The following is a 27,372-nucleotide window of genomic DNA, read 5'->3' on the forward strand; positions in this document are numbered from 1 at the left end:
AGATGGGGGGGGTGGTCCTTTTTGGCAAGGCATTCGTGAGTGACACAAAGGTGTTTTGAAAATGATTCTAGCTTTAATGGGGAGCCAGTGGGCTTCCCTCCTGGTGACGGAAATGTGATCAGATTCTTTAGTCCTGCGGCTGCTCGAAGAGCTTTGCTTTGAAGTAATTGTAGTTGGGCTAAGTTGGCCTTTGAGGCCTTTGAGTACCTAGTGATAACACATTTCAATAGTTAAGCTTTGATCGGATGCGAGCACGAGCTAGCGTAGTGCAGTTTTGTGGTGTGAGGAATTGACAACTTAAGCAATGAGTTTGGATGTGTAGGAGGTGGCCTCTGATGGTGCATTTACATGTTTCGTCATGGTTAAGTTGGCGTTGAGGTGAACACCTAAAGATTTTAGCTGCTTTAAGATTGGAATGGTTGTTTTATCGATGGTGATTGTAGAATAGTCTGAATGTAGGGCGTTGATTTTTGCAGGGGAGCCTACGATGAGGATCTGTTTTCCCTTTAAGGCACAGACTCTTTGCCGCCATCCAGTTCTGTATAATGGCCTATATTTTATTGATCATGGTGTCCTGATCGTAGATCCCTGTTAACGGGATTAGGATCTGCGTGTCCTCAGTGAAGCTGGTATAAATGACACCCATGGCATCCAGTGCAGCAAAAAGTAACTTGGGAGTAGGCATTATAGAGGGTGGGAAACTAGCATGAACCTTGCGGGACTCCCAATGGTACTGGTATGGGGTCAGCAGCATCTTTACCTATGGAGACTCGAGATGTGCAATATGCAAGGAAGGATTTCACCCAAATGAAATTGGAAGTATTTGGCTAGGGTGGTGCATAATTTGTTGTGATCAACCAGATCAAATGTAGCGGATAGATCTAGCAATAAGAGGATGCAAAGTTTGCCCTCATCTCTTATGCAATCCATCTGAATCTTTAGATCCAAAAGCGCTGTTTTGGTGCTGTGGTTCGGTCAATAGCCCGATTCTTGCTCCTAGGAAGTGATTATCTTCGAGGTGGGATTGAATTTGTTAGTAGGCAATTTTATCAATCATTTTCAGCGAGAATAGAACTGTAGTTATGGGACGGTAGTTTGTGGGGACTGTTGGTCCATAGAGGTTGTGGGTTTTTAAATTTTTTTTATTTTTTTATTTTTAAATAGAAGAGGGGTCACACGGGCTTCTTTGATGCTAGCCGGGAGTGTTGGTGCTCAAAGATGCATTGACAAATTTGGTGATGAAGGGGGCGAGCGTAGGAGCGCAGAGTTTGACTAGGTTGGCTGGGAATTTGTCTCCTTTACAGTTGGATGGTTTGAGTTTAGAAATGGTGTCCAGTACTTGTTCTTGGGATACTGGAGAGAATTTGAGTTGGAGGTTGGGATTATCACTAGGAATGTCTATGATTTAAGTGGGTAAGTTTTAGTTTCCCAGGAGCTTTCTTTTGGAAGCAAATATATATATTTTTTCCTTGAATTGTATTCTGGAGGCTAGCGCATTTGGTATGGTGTTACACTAAGCTCTAAGGATTGTGAAGAGCTCTTTAGAATTGGAAGATGTGTTACTGGTACGGATATTGAGGGCATTGGCTTTGAATAATAATGGCCGCTTTATATATTTTATTGGCTTCTGTGAAGACTTTTTTGGAGTCGGTGATAATGTCTTTGTTGTGGATATGCTCCAGAGATCTTTTATTGCGCCTGAGTAACACAAGTTCTTCATTGAACCAGAAGATTGTGCATTTCTTTGGGCGTCAAGTTTTGGTTTGAAGTGGGGCTAGGGAGTCAATGGTGGTTTTAAGGCAGTTGTGGTAAAAGTGTGCAAGGCGACTTGGGCTAGTACTCGTATTAGGGATGGTGGACAGTTCAAGAATAGGGGCAAGGAGATCGGCTGTAAGGTTCCTCTTATTCCTAATGTCGATGGTGTCCCCTAGTGCGGACGTAGGGTGAGGTATCTTGTCCAGGGGCAGTGTAAAATGTATGCAGTGGTGGTCGGTCCAATCAATTGGTGAGTTGCAGTCTATTAATACTTGAGTGTGAGTACCCAGTCTAATATTCTGCCCTTAAATGGGTGGTGGCATTGACTAACTGGATAAAGTTAATTTCTACTAGAGAGGCCTGGAAAGCTTTTGCTTTACTGTCTTTGTCATTGAAACATAAATTGATATCACCTAAGATGATAAATTTAGTTTCTGGGGCTTGTTAATCTGCTTAGAATCACATGCTGTGCATATAGACTGACATCCAGTGGTAACCGCGGAGTATTGCATCTTGTCTTTCGGGGACCGAAAGGGGATGTCGGCATAGGCGTGTCTGTAACACTATCCCTAACGTGACGTGTAGTGTACCCAACATCCCTCACGTGCCGAGGTCCCTCGGATTGTTTTTTTCCACCCAGATAACTGGTCGCCCTATCTTCTATACCGACTTGTTGGTTATACCCCGTTAAGTCCCTTCAGTCACAAGAACATCTTTGACGAAGACTGCAGGGATTAGTCTACGGCAGTGGATTTTGGTGCCTAAGATCCGGCGCCCGGAATTTCCACGTGGTCGGGCCCTCTGGCCGACCTTTACAGCAGGGAGAGCGGGGTTGAGGTGGCCATATTTTCGGTGTCTTTCCTCCTTTTCCCTCTTTACCCTTTTGCTCTGGTCATCTTCCCATTTGGCTATGGAAAGGACTCCTTTTAGATTCTGCCCTAAGCATAGGGTCAGATATCCTTGGAAGGATGAACACAGGACGTGCAACGCCTGTCTCCCCCTACAGCACGACGAAAAGCGGTGTGCGGCCTGCATACTCCTTCGGCCTAAGACCCTTAAGGAGGGCCGTGTAAAGCGGTGGGTCGTGTACGGTATGTCGCGGGTGGAGCCCCCCCCTCACCACCGCCACACCCGCTGAGAGTGACAAGGGCACCTCAGATGATCAAGCATCCGTTGCGGGTGTAATGGACCTCGAAGCGGACACTTCTCGATCCGCCAAACCTGTCCCCGAACGTTTAAGGCCTGAGACTGATATCTCTGCAGGGACAACACCCGCGACAGCGGCGTACATAGGCATCACACTAAGCATACAACCCCTACACCGGTTTCCACGTCCTCGTCACAAAAGGTGAGGGCGCCAACAATCCTGCCAAAAATGTCGACGGTTTCCTTTGATCGAGCAGATCCAAAGCCTTCCCCGCATCCGCAATACCGTCTTGTGACTGGGCAATCAAAATCAGGTAAGGGCGATACTCCAAAAACTTCACACGTCGAAGCCGGAAATCCGATGCTGCAATGGTCCCGAAGGCCCCGGTAGGCCCGACAGTTACGACTGGGCCGCTAGTCGAAAAACCGACTGCTTGGCCCTCTAACGCCGCGGAAGGTAAATTACCTACCGATAGACCATTGGAGCAATTATCTCATGCCGATTCGGCAGTTATCGAAGACAGCATCGAGAGGATTACGGCGGTGGTCGGACTTATCCCGGTGCCACCTAAAATCATGGGTCAAGCCGCGCAAAATCTTCGGCTGATGTTTGGGACCCCGATTCTCAAAATACTTATGAAGATGGCCAAGAGTCTCTTTCCGACACCCTAAGAGACTCTTTCGATGCCGTAGGGCAGAAGCCAACGTTTTCTCTCTTGTAGGCCCGTCTGGGCCCTCCAAATGGACTACAGAGAAATTCAAAGTGTGTATGGACCGGCTGGAGAGAATTATCATTTTTTGGAACATCCATCCCCGAAAAGGTCTCGTGGAGAGCCTAACACTCGATTTTCTTTTCACTATCAAGAAGATCAGCCTTCTGTCCCAGTCCAACATGAAGACATTGTCCACATAGAGGGATATTTACAATGAAGAGGAAGAAGCTTAATTTCTACAAAATTATGAGGAACAGCAGGGTACCACAGACAATTGGGAAGAAACCCAGCAGGAGGGAACGGACCCATGGACACTGTCACATCAAGATCAAGATACTGATGTATTGTTGGACTCCCCTCCATCCACTCCGGCTCGTCAGGCCTCGCCGGTTGATGACCAGATGACCTTCAACTCTATGTTGAAAAACGCAGCTGAACATTTTCAGATCTCGACTCAGGAGGCAGTGCCTGAACAGGATTTTGTAGATGATATCCTTAAGGAAAAACCTCAATCTAGCCAAGCCATTCCCCTCCTTAATTCCATCAAGAGAAGGTTGGCCCCCTCCTTGGTATCACTAGCTCAAACCCGGGCAGTGAACCCAAGAGTAAAAATTGTTTCGCCAGTCTCCATCCGACCCTCTATACATTTAAAGGGCATGCCATCCCCGACTCGCTGGTAGTAACTACCACCCGAAAAAGGGCAGGGGTACCCCTTGCCACGGACGAGGCACCTTCAGACAAGGAATCCAAGAGACTGTATGCATGAGTTACCTCGGCGGCCACATACACTATGCGGATAGCAAATAATACCACGCTATTGGCACGCTATGCTGACGCTCAGTGGAACCTGTTCCAGGAAGGGTTCCAAGAGGTTCCAGAACCCGTCTCAGAACTTCTCGCTATTGTAGTCATTAAAAACACCCTTTTAAACCTGAAACGCAGGCGTCTCATCAATAAGCCTATTTAGGAAGCTAACCTCTTCGGGAAAGCGGTTGATGAGGCACTGGAAACAGCCAAGAAGGAGCATGAGACTCTTGTGCGAAAGGTCACACAAAACCATTCCCCCCCAGAGAGGTAACAACTCTCAGCGGTCCTTTCGAGTGCAGTCCCGTGCAGGTCAAAACAACTATGGCACAGGGAATTTCAACACAGGATAAACTTCAGGAAGCCCTGCATACTACCCTTCAAGGGGTCAGCGACGCGGCAGAGGCCGAGGCCCCAATCCTAGAGGAGCCGCAGCCTCTGGTTAAAAATGACGACCAGATCCAGGTCCCTTCCCATGTCACCCTGGTTGGGGGGCGATTAACATCTTTCTTCACGGCATGGAAGGGGACCACTTCGGACCAGTGGGTCATAAAGACGGTTGCCCACGGGTACTTCATGGAATTCGCCCAACCTCCACAGTTCAGATAGCTGCGCTCACGGCGCCCTTCACCGGACCATCTGGAAATCCTGATTCAAGAGGTGGAAGCGCTGCTGGTAAAGGAAGCCATAGAAGCTGTCCCTATTCTTCAGGTAAACAAGGGTTCAGTGTACTTCCTTGTACCCAAAAAGGACCTCCATGCGCCCTGTTCTAGACCTGCGCCCAGCGAACAAGTTCATAAAACCCCAAATGTTTTGCATGGTAACACTACAGGAAGTGATCCCACTGCTGAAACAGGGGGACTACATGGCAACATTGGACATGAAAGATGCATATTTCTATGTTGCCAGCGCACAGGAAATATTGAAGTTTCATGGTAGAGGACCGGCATTACCAATTCAAGGTACTCCCCTTCGGCCTCGCCTCTGCACCAAGGGTGTTTACCAAAGTCTTGGCAGTGGCTGCAGCACACCTGTGCAGACTATCCATCCAAGTTTACCCTTACCTCGACGACTGGCTCATCACAGGGGACTCTTACAACACATGTCTTTTGAACACCCACAAAACAGTAGATCTTCTTTTCAGTCTGGATATCTCAATCAACGAAAAGAAATCCAGTCTCGTCCCCAGTCAAACAAAACAATTTCTGGGAGCTCTAATTCGGACGGAAGACGGCCTCGTTTTCCCCTCTAACGAGAGGGTTCAGAAAATGCTTTTCCAGATTACTCAATATGTAGCCAGTCGGGAGGTGACGGTTCGCAAGGCCATGCGTTTGCTAGGAATGATGGCGTTGTGCATATACTTGGTTCCACACGCGTGGCTGCGCATGCGTCCCATCCAAGAGTGGCTCAACACCTAGTGGTGTCGGGCCAACAGACAATGGGAAGATCTAGTTGTTTTCTCGCCAGCCATCATTCTCTCTCTGCAGTGGTGGTCAAGAGAAAACCTCTTGAAGGGGAAGACCTTCATCACCCCTGCAGTGGAAGCCACTCTCACGATGGGCGCATCTCTCATGGGGTGGGGAGCTCACCTGCTTCAGCAGACAGCACATGGAGTGTGGTCCCCTCAGGTAGTGTCCAACCATAGTAATTTACTGGAGCTATTAGCGGTGTTCAAGGCATTGAAGCCCTTTCAGATGCAACTGCAAGGGAAGACAGTGCTGATTCTAACGGACAGCACTACAGAAATGTATTACCTGAACAAACAGGGGGGCACCCACTCTCCTGGGCTATCCAAGCTGTCCCAGAACATTTGGATATGGGCTCTCAGACACAAGACGTTTCTGTTGTCTCATCATCTTCCAGGGGAACTCAATCTTCTGGCAGACGTGCTCAGCAGAGATTTTCCTCTTCCCGAAGAATACGAATGGCGTCTGCACAAAGACATTGTGTCCAATGTCTTCGCAGAATGGGGCTTCCCAGAGATCGGCCTGTTTGCAACTCAGGAGAACGCCCAATGTCAAGACTACGCCTCCAGGTACCCCCAGAACCGCTCCAAGGGGAACGGTCTCTGGATAACATGGTCAGGGAAATTTGTCTAAGCTTTTCCCCCAGACTCCCCTTCTCAACAGGATAGTGCACAAGATGCACCAGGAACCAGTTACCATGATATTGGTGGCCCCCATGTGGGCCCGTCAACCCTGGTTCGCTCATCTGATGGAAATGTCTCTCCCCACCTGTGATACGACCCTGCCCGTACAACATGTTGTCGCGGGACACCGGGGGAGACCCTACGCCCATGCCCACAAACTCTGAGCAGCTTGGCTCCTGAGGTCATAGTTTGGACACCTACAGCTCCCTCCGAGGTACATGGACATACTCGGGGAAGCTAGAAAACCGAATACATGTTATTGCTATGCCAGCAAATGGAAACGTCTTCTCATCTGGTGTAATTCCAAGGGTGTCAATCCCATCAATTGCTCACCCACGCACATTGTGCTGTACCTAACCCATCTGTTGGACACTGGGTTGGTCTTCAATTCCCTAAAGGTTCATCTGGCTGCACTGTCAGCCTACACCACATCACAACAAAAGGTGTTGTGGTGGAAGATACCAGTGATTAAGGCCTTTATGGAAGGCGTTAAGAGGATTTCTCACCCAGCTCCTGGGTGGGACCTAAATGTGGTTTTGACCAGGCTCATGGGAGCTCCCTTTGAACCTATGCATAAAGCAAGTCTAAAAGACTTGACTTACAAAACGGCCTTCCTAGTGGCTATCACTTCTATCAGAAGGGTTAGCGAACTACAGGCACTTTCTGTTCTAGACCCCTTTGTCACAGTCCACAAGGATAAGGTAGTTCTGCGCACGCACCCCAGATTTGCACCTAAATTCATATCGAGGTTCCATGTGAACCAGTCGATTGACTACCTACCTTTTTCTAGAATCCCACTAGCATGGCCGAAAAAAGCCTACACACACTAGATGTGCGCAGGGCAGTCAATGTCTACCTGGAGAAAACCTAAACCACTGAGAGAAACGAACCAATTTTTTGTTTCAGTGGCAGCTGGTAGGTAAGGAGATCATGTCTCAATCAGCTATCTCAAGGTGGATTGTCAAATGCATCACACTGTTTCCCTCTTGCTAAGAGAGAACTACCCTTCAAGCCTAGGGCACACTCTATTCTAAGTACTGGGGCATCCGGAGCATTCATTGCAAATGTTCCCCTACAGCCCATTTGCAAAGTGGCAACCTGGAGCTCTGGACACACCTTTACAAAACACTATTGCCTAGACACTCATTCTAGGTCTGATTGTCAGGTGGGACAAGCAGTACTAAGACATCTTTTCTCTACTGTTCCTTCTCACAACCCATCTCCAACTCCGGGTACTGCTAGCTAGTTTATGCACAGCATGTGATTCTAAGCAGATTAACAAGCATCAGAAGACATGCATTACTTACCGTAATAGCATTTCTGATGATTGTAGAACATAGACGTCTTACTACTTTATCTCTTTATGTACTCACTCGCTATAGCCTTGGGCTCCCTCATGGCCGAAAGAATACAAGTGGAGGGACCTCGGCGCGTGAGCGATTTTGGGTACACTACACGTCACGTTAGGGTTTTACAGAAACGCCTATGCCGACGTCCCCTTTCGGTCCCCGAAAGACAAGATGCAATACTCCGCGGTTACCACTGGATGTCGGACTATATGCACAGCATGTGAATCTAAGCAGATGCAATCATAAGAAATGCTATTACGGTTAGTAATGCAGGTCATTAGGTTTGAGGAGGGGGATGAGGAGGAGTGGGATATCTGATTCCAGGTGGCTATTATTGGCGCTCTGTAGACTACCAGGATGTTGGTTGTTGTTTTTGGGTCTATTGTGAGTTTAGCTAAAAGTAATTTGTAGCCCTCTAATGGGTCAAGTGGGCAGGATCTTAGTTGGAGGCTGGTTTTGGCTATTATGGCCACTCCACCTCCCTGCGTGTTAGTTCGGTTGGCTCTGAGGATGTCAAATCCAGGTGGGATTGCCAAAGCTAGTAATGGGCCCAAAGCTTGGTGTAACCAGGTTTCAGTTACTACTAGGAGGTCCAACTGTAGGTCCACTATGAGGTCATGAATCTCAATGGCATGAGCGCCAAACGATTGTATGTTGAGAGCATCTTTTATGCTGAGAGGGGGTGGTGAGGGGTCATTAGGTTGTGGGCAAACTGGTTTGGATGAGATGCATTTTTCGATCATGCAGTTAGATTGGGAGCCCAGGCAAGGTCCACCCTTATGGGTTTGAGTGGTGGGTTTGCAAGAGATTGGCTTTTTTTTATCGCGGTTGTGGTGGGTGTCTTACATGAGGTTGTCCATTGGAGAGACCGGAGGGAGGAGTTAGGGGAGTAGGGGAAGGGAGTTTGTGGTGTTAACTTCTTTAGTCTAGTAATGCCCACGACCGGGTAGGAGATCATGGTGACCGGTGATGTCAGACTAAGATTGGCTGTGTGGTAGATGGAGAGATGGGGCATGATATGGTGGCTACATTGGTGGATGGATCAGCTCTGGTATTTGGGTGGACGGTGTTGTTGGTCGGAGAGCGCTGGACGTTCCACTGGGATGTATTGGGTTGAAATGGGGCGATGTTAGGCCGGTAAGGAGTAGGGCAAGGTATAGGGTAGTATCTGTGACAGCCCAGTTTGGTAAGGCCATTGCCTATTGGAGTGTAAGCGCCACCTGAGCAGTGAATGGCATCTTCTATGATGCGGAATGGCTTCATTGTTAGCTAGTTGGAGCTTTTGATAGCGTGTAGATGGGGAGGCCACCGGTTGGTGGCTGGCAGCACTGAGCTATCTTCACTAGGAGGGTGGTCAGTACTTGCGTATTTGGTGGGCGTGGCGAACAGTTTATCGTTAATATTCTCTAAGGTAGGGGCTTGATGGGGTGGACACAGGGACCTCTAGGGACTAGGCTATCAGTGTGGGGCAGGGCATGCCTGCCCAATGGGTTGTGGTAGACCGAGTGGGCCATTAGTTGCACAGAATAATCACAGTAGGCAATTTTGCTATTGCAGTTTTCCAGTGAAAATAAACTAGAAGCAATGTCGTGTGGCAGATGGCAAGTGGCACAAGTTGAATCAACATGTAAGTAGTGAAAACACACTTTTCAGTGAATGGAGGCAATGCCGTATGGGTGCAGATTAAATTAACTTGTAAACAAAACACACTTTTCAGTGACTGGTGGCAATGCCATAAGGGCGCAAGTTAATGTGTAGACCAGAATATTAGCCTTTTCGGTGACTAGGAGCTAAGCCCTATAGGTGCACATCAGATAGTCACGTAGCCAAAGAGAGCTGTCTTTTTAGCGACTGGAAGTAGCGCCATCAAGTTACATTAAGTTAGCATATAAACGAAGAGAACAGACTGGAAAAACGGTATTCAGAGACGAAGTATGCCGTATGGGCGCACATCGTGTTAGCATGTAAGCAACGATAACTGACTTTTGTTAATGCTGCGTGTGCCGGCGACAGTACGGTAGTAGCAACATGGCAGTACAATGGGTATCATACCTGCCTAACCTCCGGAATTTTAAGCATTTCGGAAAAGTCCCTTGAAACTCAGGAATTTTGAGATTCTTTCTGGGTCCAGTCATATTCTCCACCTGATTTGGCTGCCGCCAGTAGCCAATCAGGTGGAAAATATGATGGGACCGGAAACGTCGCGAAATGTTCATGCCCACTGCCTGCACCACTATAATAGTGCTTTCAATCCATGTAATTGGATTGAAAGCATTACGACGGCAGTGCTGCCTTCATTTTGCTTACTATATGTTAATGGACATTTGTACCGCGCACGATCACCACCGGAGTGGTCCCTTGGCGCTCTGGTGGCTCTGAAAGAGGAGGGGAGGTTGGGTTAGTGGGAGGAAGCAGGAAAAGTGCAAGAGAGCAGTGATGTGCTGTTGGCGGCCTCAGCCCGGTGTGTCCGTTGGCTGGGCCTGGGGTGTTTGCGGCCGGTAGTCGTCGTGTACTGTTGTGTAGGGCTATGTGTGGTTTTTTGTTGTTGTTGTTGTAATGTAGTGAAGTTTGTGCGGTTTGTTGTGCTGTAGGTTTTGGTTGTGTTTGGTTTGGAGTTTGAGCGGTGTATGCAGAAAGGGAAATTGTTAGTAGGGTTGGTTAGTTTGCGTCTTTATCCTGAATTGAAGCGCTCAGTTTTTTTAGTCTCCCCTGTTGTGGCTCTGTCCAGATCTGGGTCTAACTGGCATACAGGTTCCTTACTCCTCTAGCCCCCCCGCCTCTATAATGCTCTCTCATAACTCCCCTTATCTTCCGTTCATACTCCTGTGGCCATTGCACCTGCAATGACAACCTCTCAGGTAGTGGGGTGATTGCTAATATCTCGATAATTCCACACCAGTGTGGTACCTGGCAGTGATTAAGTAGGCGTGCAAGAGTGTTGGTGGGATTGTCTGGGGTAGTTGACTCAGTCTCCGAGCGTGTCGCCTGTGTTCCAGTCTATCTGGTATCATCCGTCCAGGTGCTGTGGGCGTTACTCTCTCGGGTCATGGATGGATGTCTCTTTTCGGTTTAGTCATCCTTTTTTGCCAGTTTCGGTTTCTTGGTTTAGTCTGTGGTGTTGTAGAGCCAGGTTTTTAGTGATTTCCTGAAGTTTAGGTGATCTTCAGTGTTTCTTATTTCTTTTGGGATGTCCAGGTTTTTGCGGTTACGTGGTAGAAGGAGATGCCTCCAAGTTTTTTCGTATGGTATGGTTTGAGTTCCCGGCGGATATCGTTGCTTGATCGGAGGGGTCTCGTTGGTTTGTAGACTGTTATTTTCTTTTGTAGGAATTCTGCTCCTTGTCCGCTGATTGCTCTGTGCGTTATGCACATTGTTTTGAAGGTGATGCAATGTTTTACTGGGAGCCAGTGTAGTGATTTTAGGGCTGGAGTGATGTGGTCTCTTCTGGATAGTTTGAGGAGTAGTCTTGCTGCTGCATTTTGGATCCGTTGCAGTTTCTTCAGGAGGTATTCTGGTATTCCGAGGTAGAGGCTGTTTTGCATGGTCGATTTTAGACCTAATTAGGGCGACGATAGTGAGTGATTTGTACGTGAAGGAGAGGAAAGGTAGAATTCTTCTTGCCGTGTGGAGGAGGAAAAGCATTTCTTCACTGTTGCATTTATTTGTGGTTCCTATAGCATATGAATGAATGATTTTCAATGCTATAGTAAGCAAACTGAAGGCTACAGCAACTGTTTACCTTTTTGACAGGTGGGCAGGCGTGCGGGCGAAGCATGTGCAAATGGGCGGAGTCTTGTGTGGCTGTGGGCGGGGCATAAAGCTCAGGAATTTTGATTTTCAAATGTAGGCAGGTATGATGGTATACAGGTAGGAACATTAAGACGGTTGTGCGCAATATTGGTCAATGAGTCAAGGTATTGTGCTATTTCGAAAGGAAGCGAGTCTTATGTCGGCAACCTGTGTACTAATGCTCTGTAGCGAATATAGCTACGTAGAAGTTAATATGCTACCACTATGGCGGATTGCGTAGTCGTGATGTATCAATATGATGTGGAGAGTCTTACTTGTGTATTTTAACTTTGAATTACTCGCGATTTGTCCTGAAATGGGTGGCCAAGGGTCCTCGGCTTCCCTCCGTTCCTATCGGCTCATACAGGAGCCTTGTTTGAGTGCCTTTGTTGGGGGCCGACAGGATTGGTAAAAGATGGCTGGCCATTTGCTACCAGAGGCATACACACTGCACTGCCCTGGAAGTGCGAATTTCCTCCATTCGGCCATCTTGAAACTTGCAGAACGAATATAGGAGGTTGAAATGAATGGCTTCTGACACGCTCATGCAGCGGTCACATCTGTAATATCAGCTGTTGGCACCAAAGTGGAAAAAGCTGAGAAATAAGTTGCAGCAATGTTGAATGCAGCTAAAGTAGCCCAATGTTGAAAGCTCTTCAAGCTTTCAAACAGCAACTACTGAGGAAAACAGTCCTACTACAGACGGCACCACAGCCATGTTCTACATAAACAAGCAGGGTGGGGACCTACTCTCCAGGGCTGTCCAGACTAGCCCAGAACATTTGGTTATGGGCCCTGACACGTTTCTCCTGTCACTTCATGTTCCAGAGGAACATGCTGTTAGGGAGAATTCTCTGAAATGTGTGAAATACCTTAGAGGCCCCCAGGTCTTTTTGCAGTACCTTAGGACTTCATTTCTAGTCTGGAGAGAGTGAGACCCACTCTATCATGCATTTTTGTTTAATTTGGACTCTGTTTCTCTTTTGGCTTTGGAGTCTGACAAACTCCATAGTCGTCATCTTTACATTGACACAAAGCACATTCAGTGCAATGGCACAAGGATGTCTTGGATTTCCCAAAGTTTTAAATACCTTCTCTTTGTGAAACCACTGTTTCCAAGAGCAGTGAAGTGAAATTGACTTTACTTTTTGTAACTTTCTAGACCCAGCACACACTATCTTACAATGAGGTGCTGGAGGGGTTACTTAGTATCCCCTTTGTCTAGTTTCTCATGTAACATTTTTGTTACCCTTTCCAACATTAATGGCTGGTGGCAGTGGTTTACGTTTTACTACCTTTTGTGTGTTTTTACTGCAGGCTGCAATCGCAGCTGCAGTAAGGCACCCATGGGCGCCCATTTTGTCAAAATTGCCCGGTCTTTTTTTTTCGCCATTTCTTGTTGGAAAGGTCCTTCTTGAGATTTGCTCTGCGTGTCAGGTTTGGTCCCTTGGTTCGTTTAGTCTTTGGCAGGATTCACGAATGAAGACCGCCTCTGGTTCCAGCCTGTCTGGCAGGAAGTGAGGGAGGTGCCCGACACTCCCTGTGCTTAGTCTCCTTGGTTACAGGAATGCACCCAAGGGTGATTGGCAGGAGGGCTGTCCTTGGAGGACAGCCACCCTGCTGTGTGATTGACAGCTAGGCTAGAATGAATGGGAGAAACCTGCATAAAAGGCGAGGCTTTTTTTTTGGCTTGGTAGGCAAGTTGACCACTGAACTAAGGAATCTGAAGAAGAACTTGGAAGAGACTCCTTCTGCAACTCCTGGACCGTTGGTTTGCCCAGTGAAGCCCTGCTGCTGTGCTGAATCTCCGAATTCGCCTTGACTAGAGAAGCCCTGCAAGGACGACTTCTCCCTTGTGTTGGTGGGACTAATCAACCCCAAAGTGAACTCGTCTGCACATCCTCTTGGAGCTGGCTGTACTTCCATTGCTGCTACAGGAACCGAAGTTCCAGGGAGAGGAACACAAGATTGAGTGCATCGCTTTTAAGTCGGACCCGAAACTCCAGGAAGATCCTCCGGACTTCCCTGAAGCAGGACTAACCAAGCCTGTGCCACATCAACAGTGCTCGACCCCAGATGCGAGGAAAGTCCAGAGTGGTATCTAAGAGACCGCAGTGGTGCTATTTGCTATAGACGCGAGGAGCTGAAACCGCGAAGTGCCACTGTATTGAAGTTTAACCTTTGCTGCCGCCTAACTTCCCATTGTAGTACAGGAGTCTCCAGACGTCCTCCCTCTTGTCCCCACGACTGAGGCCCAGGAACAAGATCTGCAGACCTACACAGGAACCAAAGCCAGCTGAACCTATTTCTTCTAACCAAAGGTACTGTAAAACTAAGGGGACTTGCCTCTTGTCGTATAGCCTTGCTAGTTCTCAGTTGACTGTCTTGGTTGCCATTGCAGAGTTGTTTGCAGTCCCTACAGTAATTATATTTCGAAGGGATTGTGTCCTCCGACGTATTCCTCATCTTAGATATATATCCTTCCAGCTCTGCTGGCCTCGGAAATTTTTTTCTCTAGAGGGCGCTGCGCGTCGATGTCCCTCGACAGCCGCCGCATCGACGCTCGACGTCATCCTGCCTATAAAGGCCGCGCGCAGCGTCCGTTGCTCAGTTCCGTTTTTCCGCGCTTACTCGGTGCCTCGGAATACCGTTGCTCAGTTCTTAGTCAGATTAATCCTATTTACCTCGAGTTATTCGATCCATACTCAATGGCTTCCTCGTCGGAACCGACAACTCCTCGATCCGGCTTCAAAAAATGTCGAGATTGTGGGAAAAAGATGTAGTTGACCGATCCTCACAGAAATTGTCTGTGGTGCTTGGGAGCTGAACACCATTGTTCGGAATGCGAGGACTGTATGTCCATGACAGCTAAGGCCCTGAAGGAGCGTAGGGGGAAGCTGGAGAAAGGTAAGACTTTTAAAGCTTCTTCTTTGTCGACGAAGTCGAGACATTCGTCTCCTCGTCACCATTCGCGCTCCAGGTCTCGGAGTGGGTCTCATCACTCCTCGAGATCGAAGCACTCGAAGAGGAGGCGTCGAAGATCCCCTTCTCCGTCTTCCTCTTCCTCTGTTTCGCCAAAAAGAATCCCTTGCCCCACGAAACATAGTTCCCGGGCTGAATGGGAGGAATTCCGAAAGAATATGATGAGCGTCTTCGAGAAAGCGGCCTCGACCCCCTCGAAGACTGCTGAGAGCGATGCTCTGGTCGAAAGACCTGAAGGTCAAAAACGCCGCGAGTCGCAGTACCCGGCGAAAGAAACCTCTCGAGCGCGTTTCGAACCCTCGAGCAGGACTATGACCTCCAAACCTTCCTCGAAGGTTCCGTCGACACCGTCGACGAAGGTCCCGTCGACGTCGAGGTCAATGTCTTCGGCGCCGTTGTCAAGGGGACCTTCGACACACGGGTCTGTCGACTCGACGCCGGCCTCGACACCGGCGTCGACGCCAAGAAAAGTCACGGTGACCACACATCCAGTGACTATCCCCAGGCCCTCGACGTCGATGGCGTCGATATTGTCGAGTAGAATTCCAATTCTGTCGAGGTCCTCGAGGCCTCCACCTCTGTTTTCGACGCCACGCTCAAAGCCGTCGACGTCGACGACATCGACGTTTTCGAGGCCAATAATGACAAGTTCGGCACCCTCTGCCTTGGAAATGGGATTTACTCCCTTTATGAGTTAAGAACAATTGAGAACTATATTCTCAATTTTAGAAGAGGGTGATTTGTCTGAACAAGACACTTTTGAGTTACAGGGACCTGTAACCCCAATTAGAGAGGAATTTTCCTCTGAAGAGCGCAGATTAAAGGATCTTCATGATTCTTTACATGAGGCAAGTGGGTTAGACACTTCCCCTGAGGTGGATTTTGCTAAGCCAGACCCAGGGGAGCATGCTGAAACCCCCTACAGAGCCTTAATGGCCAGGATTACAGAGTTCATGGGGTGGTCTGCACCTTCACAATCTTTCCAGCAAGATGACCTCACGGATATTCTTGACAAAGGCCCACAAGAGGATCCTGTGGTGCCCTTTCATAAAGCTCTTCAGAGAAAGATCATGACAAACTGGGAAACCCCAGATGTAATACCAGCAGTAAATAAAAAAACTGTCTGCAAAGTACAGGGTATCTTCCACAGACCCAGAGTGTTTGTCTAAACATCCATCCCCAGAAAATCTGGTGGTACAAGCAGCATCCTCTACCGATGTCAAGACGGCTTATCCTACAGTCCCACAGGACAGGGACGATAAAAAATATGATGCTATGGCAAAGAAAGTCTTTTCAGCATGTAGCATGGCGTTAAAGTCTGTTAATGCTACTTGCACCCTTGCTAGGTTCAGCCATACACTTTGGGAGTGTGCTTCTACAGCGGCTGACTGCATCCCGGAGGGAGAAGAAAGGGATGCGTTCCTGAATATTATACAGGACGGTAAAGACGCTATGTGCGAATCCCTCCAGACGGGCATTGATTCGGCTGACAGTATCAGCAGAGCAATGGCGGCAAGTACATCAACCAGGAGATTCGCTTGGTTGAGAAAGTCGGGTTTTGCCCCAGATGTGCAAGCCAAGCTCTTAAACATGCCATTCGATGGCTCTTCTTTGTTCGGGAAAAAGGCGGATGACAGTTTAGAGAAACTGCAAACTTCAAAAGCTGCAGCAAAATCCCTAGGAGCTGCAATCCGTCAGACTCCTTTTCGTCCCACAGGAACCTCTGCGAGGGGCAAGTCCTTTCGCTTCTACTCCGCATTCGGAAGAGGTAGAGGACGACCGGCTCAAAGGGGTCAAAGAAGAACTACCCGAGTTGGACGGGGTAGATATTCTAAAGCCGCAGCAACAGCAGGTGCCTCTTTACCATCGGCATCTGCATCAGCCGCCCCAAAACCACTCTGAGGACTCCCCTCACAGGACACCTGTAGGAGGCAGGTTGACTCAACATCTGACGGTATGGCAGGCTATCACGTCAGATGCTTGGGCATTGTAAACAGTCGCCCAAGGTTACTGCCTGCCTTTCCTACGTATACCTCAGTCATCCACCGGGGATCGGCTCTCAGAAAGCTCCAGATCCGCTCCTCTTGCAGGAAATTTTGGACCTGCTAGAGAAGGGTGCCATGGAACCGGTACCTGTAGCGGAGAGGGACAAGGGCTGGTACTCCCCTTACTTTCTCATTCCGAAGAAAGACGGAGGACTGAGACCCATCTTGGACTTGCGAGAATTGAACAAATTCCCCAGAAAAGACAAATTCAAGATGGTCACTCTTTCTCAGATCCTCCAGGCCCTTCAGTTTCAGGACTGGTTGGTATCTCTGGACCTTCAGGACGCTTATTTCCATGTGCCTATCCATCTCAAACACAGGAAATACCTGAGGTTCGCAATTGGCAACTCTCACGATCAATTTCGAGTACTGCCATTTGGGTTGACCTCCGCCCCGAGGGTCTTCACCAAGTTAATGTCGGTAGTGGCTGCAAGTCTAAGGAGGGAAGGGATTCACGTCTACCCCTACCTGGACGATTGGCTGATCAGGGCTGTTTCTCCGGAGCAAGCTCAGATCCAGCTAAATCACGTGTGCCGTTTCCTTCAGACTGGGCTTCTCCCTCAATTTAAAGAAGTCACAAATGATACCATCGCAGAGACTCCAGTTCATAGGAGCGATCCTGGATACTTCCCTGGGAAAAGCCTCGCCACCAGAGGTGAGGGCTCAAGATATTCTACAGATGGTTACCAAGTTCCAGCATGCCCAACGTCTCCCAGCCTTCGACTTTTTGAGGTTGCTAGGCCTCATGGCATCCTGCATTTTCCTTGTGCCAGAGGCTCGCCTGAGAATGAGATCCCTCCAGTGGGCACTGAGGACTCAGTGGTCACAATTCTCAGGGAGAATGACAGATCTTCTTCAGGTTCACGGCAGGGTGGCTCGAGACCTTCAGTGGTGGGCCTGTCAGGAGAACATTCTGAAAGGAGAACAGTTTTGGCAACCCTGGCCGGAGATAACAGTAGTCACGGATGCCTCACTCACGGGGTGGGGAGCCCACGCCAACGACTTGACCATCAGCGGTCGTTGGTCTCCATCGGAGTCCAGACTACACATCAACCTGTTAGAGCTGAGAGCCATCAGACTTGCGTTGAAGGCTTTCCTGCCAGCTGTACAAGGGAAGAACGTCCTGATAATGACGGACAACCCGGTGGCCATGCATTACCTCAACAAAAGAGGAGGCGTAGGATCACTACCCCTGTGCAGAGAGGCGATGCAGCTCTGGTTTTGGGCAATCCAAGAAGGAATCTCTCTATCGGCAGTTCACCTAGCCGGAGAGAAGAACTTGACAGCGGACGCTCTGAGCAGGCAGAACAGTCTCCCACGAGTGGGAGCTAGCTCAGGAAGTCCTTCAAGAGATCTTCGCCCTTTGGGGAACCCCTCAGGTAGATCTGTTCGCCACCAGCCTAAACAGGAAATGCGACCTGTTCTGCTAAAGGGAATTTCCTCCGAGAGGAGCTCTGGGAGACGCGTTCATAGTGGACTGGGAGTTTCCGCTTCTGTACGCGTTCCCACCGGTCCCTGTCATTCCTCAAATGATCAGGAGGTTGAGAAGATTCCGGAGAACCATGATCCTAATTGCCCCGGATTGGGCCAGGAGAACGTGGAACCCGGACCTTCTAGACTTGTCCATCTGCCCTCCAATTCGACTTCCTCTCAGAGAGAACCTACTCTCACAGAAGGGAGGTCAGGTTCTCCATCCAGACATCAAAACCCTCAACCTTCACGCTTGGCTTCTGAAAGGCTGAGGTACAAGGATTGGGACCTCCCTGATGATGTTATGGAGGTGTTGCTTTCGGCAAGGAGGCCAGCAACAAAGTCTTTATACCGCTGCCGTTGGAACAGATTTTGCAGCTGGTGTAGAGAACAGAATATCGACCCATTTTCATGTGGTACACCAATGGTTTTGTCCTTCCTACTATATTTGGCAAATTCAGGCCTTCAAGTTGGCACCATTAAGGGCTATCTCGCAGCGCTATCTATCTTTAAGCGTACTGCGGAAGAACCATCCTATTTCAAATTACCCTTGGTAATACAGTTTCTAAAGGGGTTAACCAATGTTTATCCCCCAAGACCATTCCAAGTTCCCCTATGGGATTTAAACTTAGTACTAACTTTCCTGATGGGTACACCTTTCGAACATCTCCATTCTTGTTCGTTAAGATTCCTTACCCTTAAAACTGTTTTATTAATAGCACTTACATCTGCTAGAAGGGTGAGCGAATTACAAGCTCTTTCTTGTAAACCCCCTCATACAATCTTTCACAAAGACAAGGTTGTCCTGCAAGTGAAGCCTAATTTCCTCCCAAAGGTGGTTTCTGAATTCCATATCACTCAGAAGATTACCCTACCATCTTTCTATCCTCCTCCTCACCCGGGGAAAGAGGAAGAGAGGTTACACAGACTAGACCCTAGGAGGGTTTTAAGTTTTTACATTAGTAGACTAGCCAGGATAAGACAGGCAGACCAGCTGTTTGTAGGTTACGCAGGTCACAAGCTGGGGTTACCAATAACTAAGCAGACCATTTCCAGATGGATCATTCTAGCCATTCTGGAATGTTATAAACTGGCAGGGAAAGAGCCCCCTCAAAACCTTAGGGCTCATTCGACCAGAGGTATTGCAGCTTCATCGGCCCTCAAAAGAGGCGTGCCGGTTAAAGACATATGTGCGGCCGCTACATGGTCGTCTGTCCATACCTTTACACGTTTTTACAATCTGGATTCCTCCTCCAGTCAAGAGACTAGGTTTGGAAGGGCTGTACTGCATTCTATTCATCAATGGAAGACAGCGTGAAGTCAGTACTCCCTCCTCCGAATATAGAATACTGCTATGGGAGCCTATCTAAGATGAGGAATACGTCGGAGGACACAATCCCTTCGAAGAACAAGTTACTTCTTACCTTGTAACGTTCTTTCGACGGGATGTTCCTCCGACGTATTCCTCATCGACCCTCCCATCCATCCCCGCAGTTCTACTTCCCTTGTTGTTGCAGCTTACGCTCCTTCAGGGTGATTAGTCTAGTCCAGACAGTAATACTGTGGGCTACAAAACAGAACTGAGCAACGGACGCTGCGCGCGGCCTTTATAGGCAGGATGACGTCGAGCGTCGATGCGGCGGCTGTCGAGGGACATCGACTCGAGGGACGTCGACGCGCAGCGCCCTCTAGAGAAAAAAATTTCCGAGGCCAGCAGAGCTGGAAGGATATATATATCTAAGATGAGGAATACGTCGGAGGAACATCCTGTCGAAAGAACGTTACAAGGTAAGAAGTAACTTGTTCTTTCTTCTGCAAAGACTTCTAAAACATTGTGCAAGACTTTTATTTACCGGCAAGAAGTGCTTCAGCTCACCTAGACTTTGCTCAATTAACATTGGCAAACCTGGCTACCTGACACTCTTCTTACTTCTGGCTTTGTGCTTTCCCTTTCCTCCAGGAAAGGGTGAATTTCCTTTGGATTGGGAGGTTCAAAATTACTTACCTGCTTCCGAATATTTATTAACCTTTTGTTTTATTCCTAAACCCTTTTTTTTTTTTCACACCAAACTCAGTATTGCTCTAAATGTACCAGTAATATGTTAATGTCCACAGTGTCCTAGTTATTGAAGTCGCCTCAGGGTGTAGGAAGAATCTGTCATCCCAAATGGGTACTTGCTGATTTAGAAAAACTAAGTGTGTATTTTGTAGTGTATTTTTGTTTTTATATATATAGCTCCCTTCTGAGGAAGGCTTAGTCAACTGACTGTTAAATGCATTGATAATTGTTTAATCGAGAAACCTTGAGTGTAAGAGTTTATTTGAATACTTGTCACTGTGAATCTCGGTGTAAAAACCCTACTGCTCACATTGACCCCTTGTTACGCTCACCTGGTATCCACGGGGATGCCACCAAGCCCTGGTTGGATGATTTGCACTCTTGAACCCTCTCCCGGTCCCTTGGTAAGGCCTCTGGTTAAAGATGGGTCTGCAATATAGGAGAGCAGGATTCAATAGCAGATTGTCTTTGTTTTCCACCCTACCTTGCCTTCAACTACTTCCTCCCCCTTGGGCCTTCTCCTTACCTTAATATTGTAAAAGGTGGATTCTCAGTCCTGCTCCTCGTGGCAGGGGCGCGTAGATGTGGGGGGCGAGCAGCGACCAAGTTACTTCACTGGTGCAAGCCCCCCTATGGGAATCCAGGCATGCTGTGACTCCGTAGGTTTGCTGCTTTACAGTCTTTATATGCATTTCTTATGTTCCTCTTAGTTCGAATAATAATGTCTTGCTTCTTTCCTTTTAGGTATGGAAAGGTATTTTAGTGTTGTCATGGAGTTTGAAGATTAGCATGGGCCGGTAGGCGAAATCGCGGTGTGCGCGATGCTGTCTGGTGAGTAATGCGCGGCGCTGTTTCGCCTTTTTATATTGCTAACTATTTTTCTCTCCTTGCAGGTTGCGATGTTCGTCGTTGAGCGCCGTAATGTTCCAGCAATGATACTGACCAGGAGATGACTACCCATGTAAGAATTGTGTGGCTTTCTTCATTCAGGAGGAAACGTGAGTAAACGCTTACTAATGCGGTTTTTCTTTCTCCTCTTTTCAGATTATGGTATTCCAGGGTGCATGCGGTGCCAGATGGAGTTCGTACCTTCAGGTGAGTGGAACTGAAGTCAGCGATGGATTGAAGACAGGATACTGTTCCAGGTAAGTTTCGTAGTGGTGTTTCTCTCTCTCTCTGCAGGTCCTTGGTTTAAGGTAAACTGGCATCAAAGAACTGGACACGGTGAGCGTTACGCTGCCCACAGCAGAATAACACAAAGCATATTCTGCTGTTTGGGTGCGGTTTAAATAGTATCGGGTAAAGTAGTCCAGGTAAAGTAGTCCCAGGCCTGCCACACCCAAAAGACTAGACCGCATAGCTGAGTTCCTTGTAACTGAGCTATGTGTGTCTCCATGTTGTCTGAACCCCCCCACCCCCCCAAGTTAAATAGTCCCAAGTAAATAGTACCATTCTAATGTTGGTCTTCATGATGGGAGCCTGGCGCCAAAGGCGCCAGGACTGACTCCAAGTGAGTCTTGGATGAGGTTTTAAGGCCTTTGTCCTGGCCCTGACTCGAAGGCTGACTTGCCAATGAGGGCCAGGGTCATGACACCACTCTTGAGATGAGCCTGGCTGCTCAGCCACACTACCAACCTGTGTAGTTTAGACATATACCAAAGGTTGGGTTACCTATTGCCAGAAGGACAAGGTTGGTGTAGTCTCCCAAAGGGTACTGCATACAATCTTGCCTAACACCTCCCCTCTTGGAGTTAAAGGTACATGGGCAACTAACACCTTTGCTTCCTTGACTGACACATACACTTCATGCTCTTTCATGTCGGCAACAAAACAATCTGTGGAACCTCCATGCGTGAAGGACCATGGGTACAGTACACGTCACAATATGGATAATATTACAAACACGCCCAGTCGATGTCTCTTTTTGAACTTTGAAAAAAAGCTATCCAATACTCTGCACCTACCACTAGATGTTGGCATATGTAAAGCATGTGAATCTAAGCAGATGCAAGCATCAGAAATACGATTACGGTAAGTATTGTATCCCGAAGTATTGACCTGGATACAATCGCCCTGGACCAGCCCTGGGTAGCGCTAAGGTAAGCAAAAACTGCCCAATGCAAACCAAATTGGGGGCTTTGTTCAAGAGATCTAAGGGATTTCAGCCCCTGTAAGGTATAAACTATCCCAGGTGTGACTGTGAGGAAAGTCTTCCCCAGTGATTTACTGACACGGTCATCTGATGGTGGGTTGAAGGGCGAGCATGACCAGTTTTCTTTCAGTAGCTCTTGAGACCTCTGATGTTTGAGGGTGAGATGCTCAGATTTGGTTTCACAACAAAAAGGCACTCTTGGATGACTTCACTGATGCACGGCTTGCATTCACCCCAGACAGGGTCAGGAGGTACTGAACAGCTCAGCAATTGATCTTTGGGATCCTGATAGGATCCTCTTCTGGTGAAGGTTGGCACAGCGGGTTTTCAGCATCACAGCAGAGCCCTGAAGATGCCCACAAAGAGCTTCAGCTGTTACGTCAGAAGGAAGTCCTTGCAGTGAAGCAAATCTGGATCCGGCTCATGCAAAAATGCACCCTCCAATGACTGAAAACAAGTGATAAATCTCGAGCAGGACAGCTGTCTGGTTGGTCCCACTAGTCCAAGGAGTATGGCTCCTTGCACAGATCTTTTCTGAGAAACAGAAATTCGAGGTTTGATGCTGGGGAGTTGGCTAAGCCAGTGCTGGTTCTTGCAGCAGTTGCAGGTCGTCATTGTCTTTGGATCTCTTCTGCTCCAGTGGCCGGCTCAGGATCTGGGTCCAGCTTCTCTCCCTTTATCCAGAATCTGGGCTGAGGTTGTACCATCCCTCCAACAACCTTCAAATGTATAGGTGGAGGGCCAGCCTACCGGATATGACTGTTTCCAGGCAGATTCTAAGGAGGAATGTGGATTGTGGACAGAATGCCCCACTTCGCATTTCCTACCAGCTCATGCACACAGGAGAACCTTTGTGGGATTTCTGCAAGAGGCTGCCCTCCAAAGTGCATTAAGAAAGGTTGCTCCTCTACCTGGCAAGGTAGATCTGACAAAAAAGGACCAGACACTTGGAGTAAATGGTCCTCCTAAATGTTTTATTGCGACTACAAAGGCAGCACTCGAAGTTGCAATCAAAAAAGGGTGAAAGTGAAACGACTGTCACCAGCCTGTTCACCGGATACCTTTTTAAAGTAACAAAACTGTTACTCAAGAGACTGGTCCCCACCCCACACTGTACCCATTGTAAGATCCCTTGTGCTGCAAGAGATAAACCACAAATGTCATAAAAAGTAGACTTCTACTGCACAGATTTACTTGGGCTACTCAAAGCAACATTTCTAAAGGGTCCCTAGGTGCCCCTGCTAGCCCACCGCATAAGGTGAGGGGTGCTGTCAGGAAAACAGATGTCAGAACAAAGGAGTGAGGTCTCGCCAAAAAGGAAGCCCATACAAGTTGGCGTCCAGTGTCCCCAAAAAAAGTGTATGCAGGAAGTGAGTAAATAAGTCTTGCAACCTTTGGGAAGACTTAGCTTGTGTCTGCCAGGGACCGGGCCTGGAGAAGATGATGAACTGTAGCATGCTGAGGACTTTAATACAGGTACTAGCAGTAGCTGGAAACTAAAGAAGTTTGCATCCTTGGAGACACCCTTGGCGAGGATTCTCCTGTCAGAGAATTAAGAATTTGGTGCAGGGGGAGAAAATCCTACATGGAAGGAGAAATGGGAGAAGCTGCAGGTCTTGATTTATGTGCTAATCCCTTCACCTTCGAGACCCCCAGCAAATTTGTTGGATTTTAAGGACTTGATTTTGTCACCTGGAGAGTGTGTGACCCTTTTTCCCCACATTCTCATGTGTTTTGAAATGTGTTTTACTCTTGTGTTTTCTTTGGTTATGGGGTTTTAGATAACTCCATAGGCATCATCTTTTCATGTGTCACACAGCACCCTCAGTGCAGTGGCACAGGGAAATCTTTTTAGGCTTTCCCAAGGTTTAATACTCTCTCTGGGATAAACTACTGTTTCCCAGAGTAAGTAAAGGGAAATTGACTTTACTAGTCTTTTTAAATTCCTAGACCCAGCACACCCTGCACACCCTATCTTACAATAGAGTGCTGGAGGGGTTACATAGTATCCCCTGTGTCTAGAAAGTCATGTAGGAGTGAAATGCTACCCTTTTCTCTCGAAATGGCTGGTGGCAGCGGTTTTACAACGAACTACCATGATTTTTCCCGACCGTGAACACCAGTTGTTAAATCGCAGGAGCCATGTTTTTCAAGATGGCGTCTGAGCCCCCTCTGTAAAAACAGGCCCCGGTCTTCTTTTTTCGCCATTTCTTTGTGGCAAGGTCCTAGAGTTTTGCTCTGCGCGCCAAACCAGGTTTGGTTCCTTGGTTCAGTCCCCTATGGTGGGCTTCAGGTCTGAAGACTGCCTCTGGCGCCGGAGTGTCTGGGGTGGGCAGGAAGTGAGGGAGGTGCCCGAAACTCCCTGTGCTTGGTCTCCTAGGAGATCCAAATGCACTCTGTGGTGATTGGCTGACTGTGAGTGACAGCTAGGCTGGAATGAACGGGAGAGAACTGAATAAAAGGCGAGTCTCTTGGCTTGGAAGGCAGTTGACCACTGGAACAAAAGAACCGAAGACGAGCTTGAAGAGAATGGCTGCTGCAATTGCTGGACCGTTGGTTTGCCCGGTAAAGCCCTGCTGCAGGTCAGAATCGTTAAGTTCATCTCGACAGAGAAGCCCTGCAAGTACGACTTCTCCCTTGAGTTGGTGGGACCAATCAATTCGAACCTAAACCAACTGGATACCATTCTCGGAGCTGGTTGTATTTTCCTCAGAGTGCTGCAGGAAACCAAATCACATGGGAGAGAACACCAGCTTGTGTGCTTGACTACAGCTACCGGAATTGAAGATTTGTCAGCTTTTTGACCAGTCGTAGTGCAGGAGTCCCCCGACGTCCTCCCTCTTGTCTCCACGACTGAGGACCAGGAACAGCGAGATCTGCAGGAACTGCCAGGAACAGTGGTCACCAGCTGCATCTTTTTCTTTTTTTTTAAAGGTACTGTGAAACCAGACTGAGTGTACTTACCTCTCGCGGTGAAAGTGCCTGAAACTTTTCCAACTTGCAGGCCTTATCAGCTTGTGACACAACATGATTCTTCTTGCTACAAACTATTCCTAAGAACTTTGGTAGAGACTTTTCCGTTTACCTACCAGAACTGCTTTATCCCATCCAAGACTTTAGCCCATTGACTTTGGCCTAGCCTATTGAATTGAATTGACTCTTCTGGTGAACTCAAAATATCTGCACTTCCTAAGAAATAATTGTATTATTTCTATGTTCTGATAACCTATACCTTTTTGCGCCTCCTTCAAAGTATTCTGAATGCCTGAGAAACTTGAGTGTACAGTACTGAAGTATAGTTGTGTGTGTGTGTGATTATATAGCCTCCTTCTTATTCATTTATTTAACTGTCGGTTATAAAACATTCATAAGTATTTAACAAAGCAACCTTGAGTAAGTTTATTTGAACACCTGTGATTGTAGACCTCTGTGTAACATCATTAAAGCTCACATTCCCTCTTGAGATGAGCCTGGCTGCTCAGCTCCGCTACCAAAAACTGTGTAGTACAGACTTATACCAAAGGTTGGTTTTGCTTACACCTGTAGTCATAGTTGTGTGTAGTGGTCCCAAATGGTACTGCATACAAACTCTGCCTAACAAAGAACGCAGCAAAACTTGATTTTTCTCAGGAGTTAATCAAGGCTACAGCATACCAGAAGACTAATCAACATCAGTGTTTTAAGAAGGCAGAGACAAAGTGTGCTGGGTCCCTTTTTAAAACCTTCCCGAGACTTAATCATTTCAAGGATTGTCTCCTGGGTTCATGTCGAATGGACATTAAGATGGCTTACCATCTTAATACTTTTTTCCCCTTTACTCTTTCTGTCTTTAATTGTGTAGTTATACACTAGGCCATGTAGGAAAGATTCATCTCGCTTCGGATCTTTGGACCTGTGAGGTTGAAATTAAATTCTGTAGAAATTCAAGCCATGGATACCGGACTACAGCAAGACAGAATTAACCAATACTGTGGGATTGTCCACCCACACTCTTTGACCTAGCGACCCAAAGGTTAAACCACCCTTTGGTTAATTGAGATTCATATTTGTTGATGTAGATGCTCGCTCCTTCCAAGTAAACATTCTGTTTGTTGTACTCCTTTCTCCCTACAACTCTTATCCTGTGGTGTTTGCATTGGTGCTATTTTTTTTTTTTAATACTGAGATTTTCAAAGCCGACTAAAACTTACTCCAAAATAGATAATTGTAAATGTCCTCCTGCCTCTATTTTCAATACAATATTGACTAACTTGTTGTCCCAAATACTTTCTGTTCACATTCTTAATTACAGTACTCCAATTGAGAAGCACTGGAGACTAATGATGCTGGCGCACTGTAGTTGTAATGACATTTGCTACCTGTTTCCTGTGTCTTTTAAAAAAAAAAACATTTTTTTACACTTAGCCATTTGAGGTGGGTTCTGTTTATTTCCCTTCAAGGGCCTTTCGCACATGTGGGCTTACAGAGTTTGATTGTGTATGGTGCCGTCAGGGATTAAATAAGTTAATTATATGGCGGCTGTCCCAAATTCTTTAAAATCTTACTAGACCTGCAGTTCGAATAACTTGGTTTACCTACCTGACCTATGGGACCGATGGAGAGTGGCAACACATTTCCAGAGGTTTCTTTAAAATAGTGAGATCACCAATGGAGCACTTCATGTTTGGTGCACTGCTGCCACCCAGAGGCCAGTCACGCACAGTGAAACTACTATTTGACATTTACTGCAAACAGTTTGTTTGCAATTAATGTCAAGTTTCATTGTACTCAACAGCAAGGTAGGGTACCATTGAAATGGCACTCTACTTTCATAGAAACTGATGTAAGTGGCCAAGTAGATTTTGCTAGCCCTGTATGGCTTTAAAACTTCTTCACCCCCGCTCTCTCCTTTTTGGTTTGTGCTCTTCGCATGGGCATTATTTTGTAATCGCAAGTGGGTTCCCCTCTCCCCCCTCTACT

General features: G+C 47.5%; 1 protein-coding gene across 2 annotated transcripts in view; it reads left to right on the top strand.

The window, feature by feature from the left end:
- ZDHHC18 (zinc finger DHHC-type palmitoyltransferase 18) overlaps positions 1-27,372 on the top strand; it is a 474,560-nt gene that overhangs the window by 143,658 nt on the left and 303,530 nt on the right. The gene's annotated exons all lie outside the window — the stretch shown is intronic.

Source organism: Ambystoma mexicanum, chromosome 11, assembly GCF_040938575.1.
Source record: "Ambystoma mexicanum isolate Mex_15411 chromosome 11, UKY_AmexF1_1, whole genome shotgun sequence".
Taxonomy (NCBI): domain Eukaryota; kingdom Metazoa; phylum Chordata; class Amphibia; order Caudata; family Ambystomatidae; genus Ambystoma; species Ambystoma mexicanum.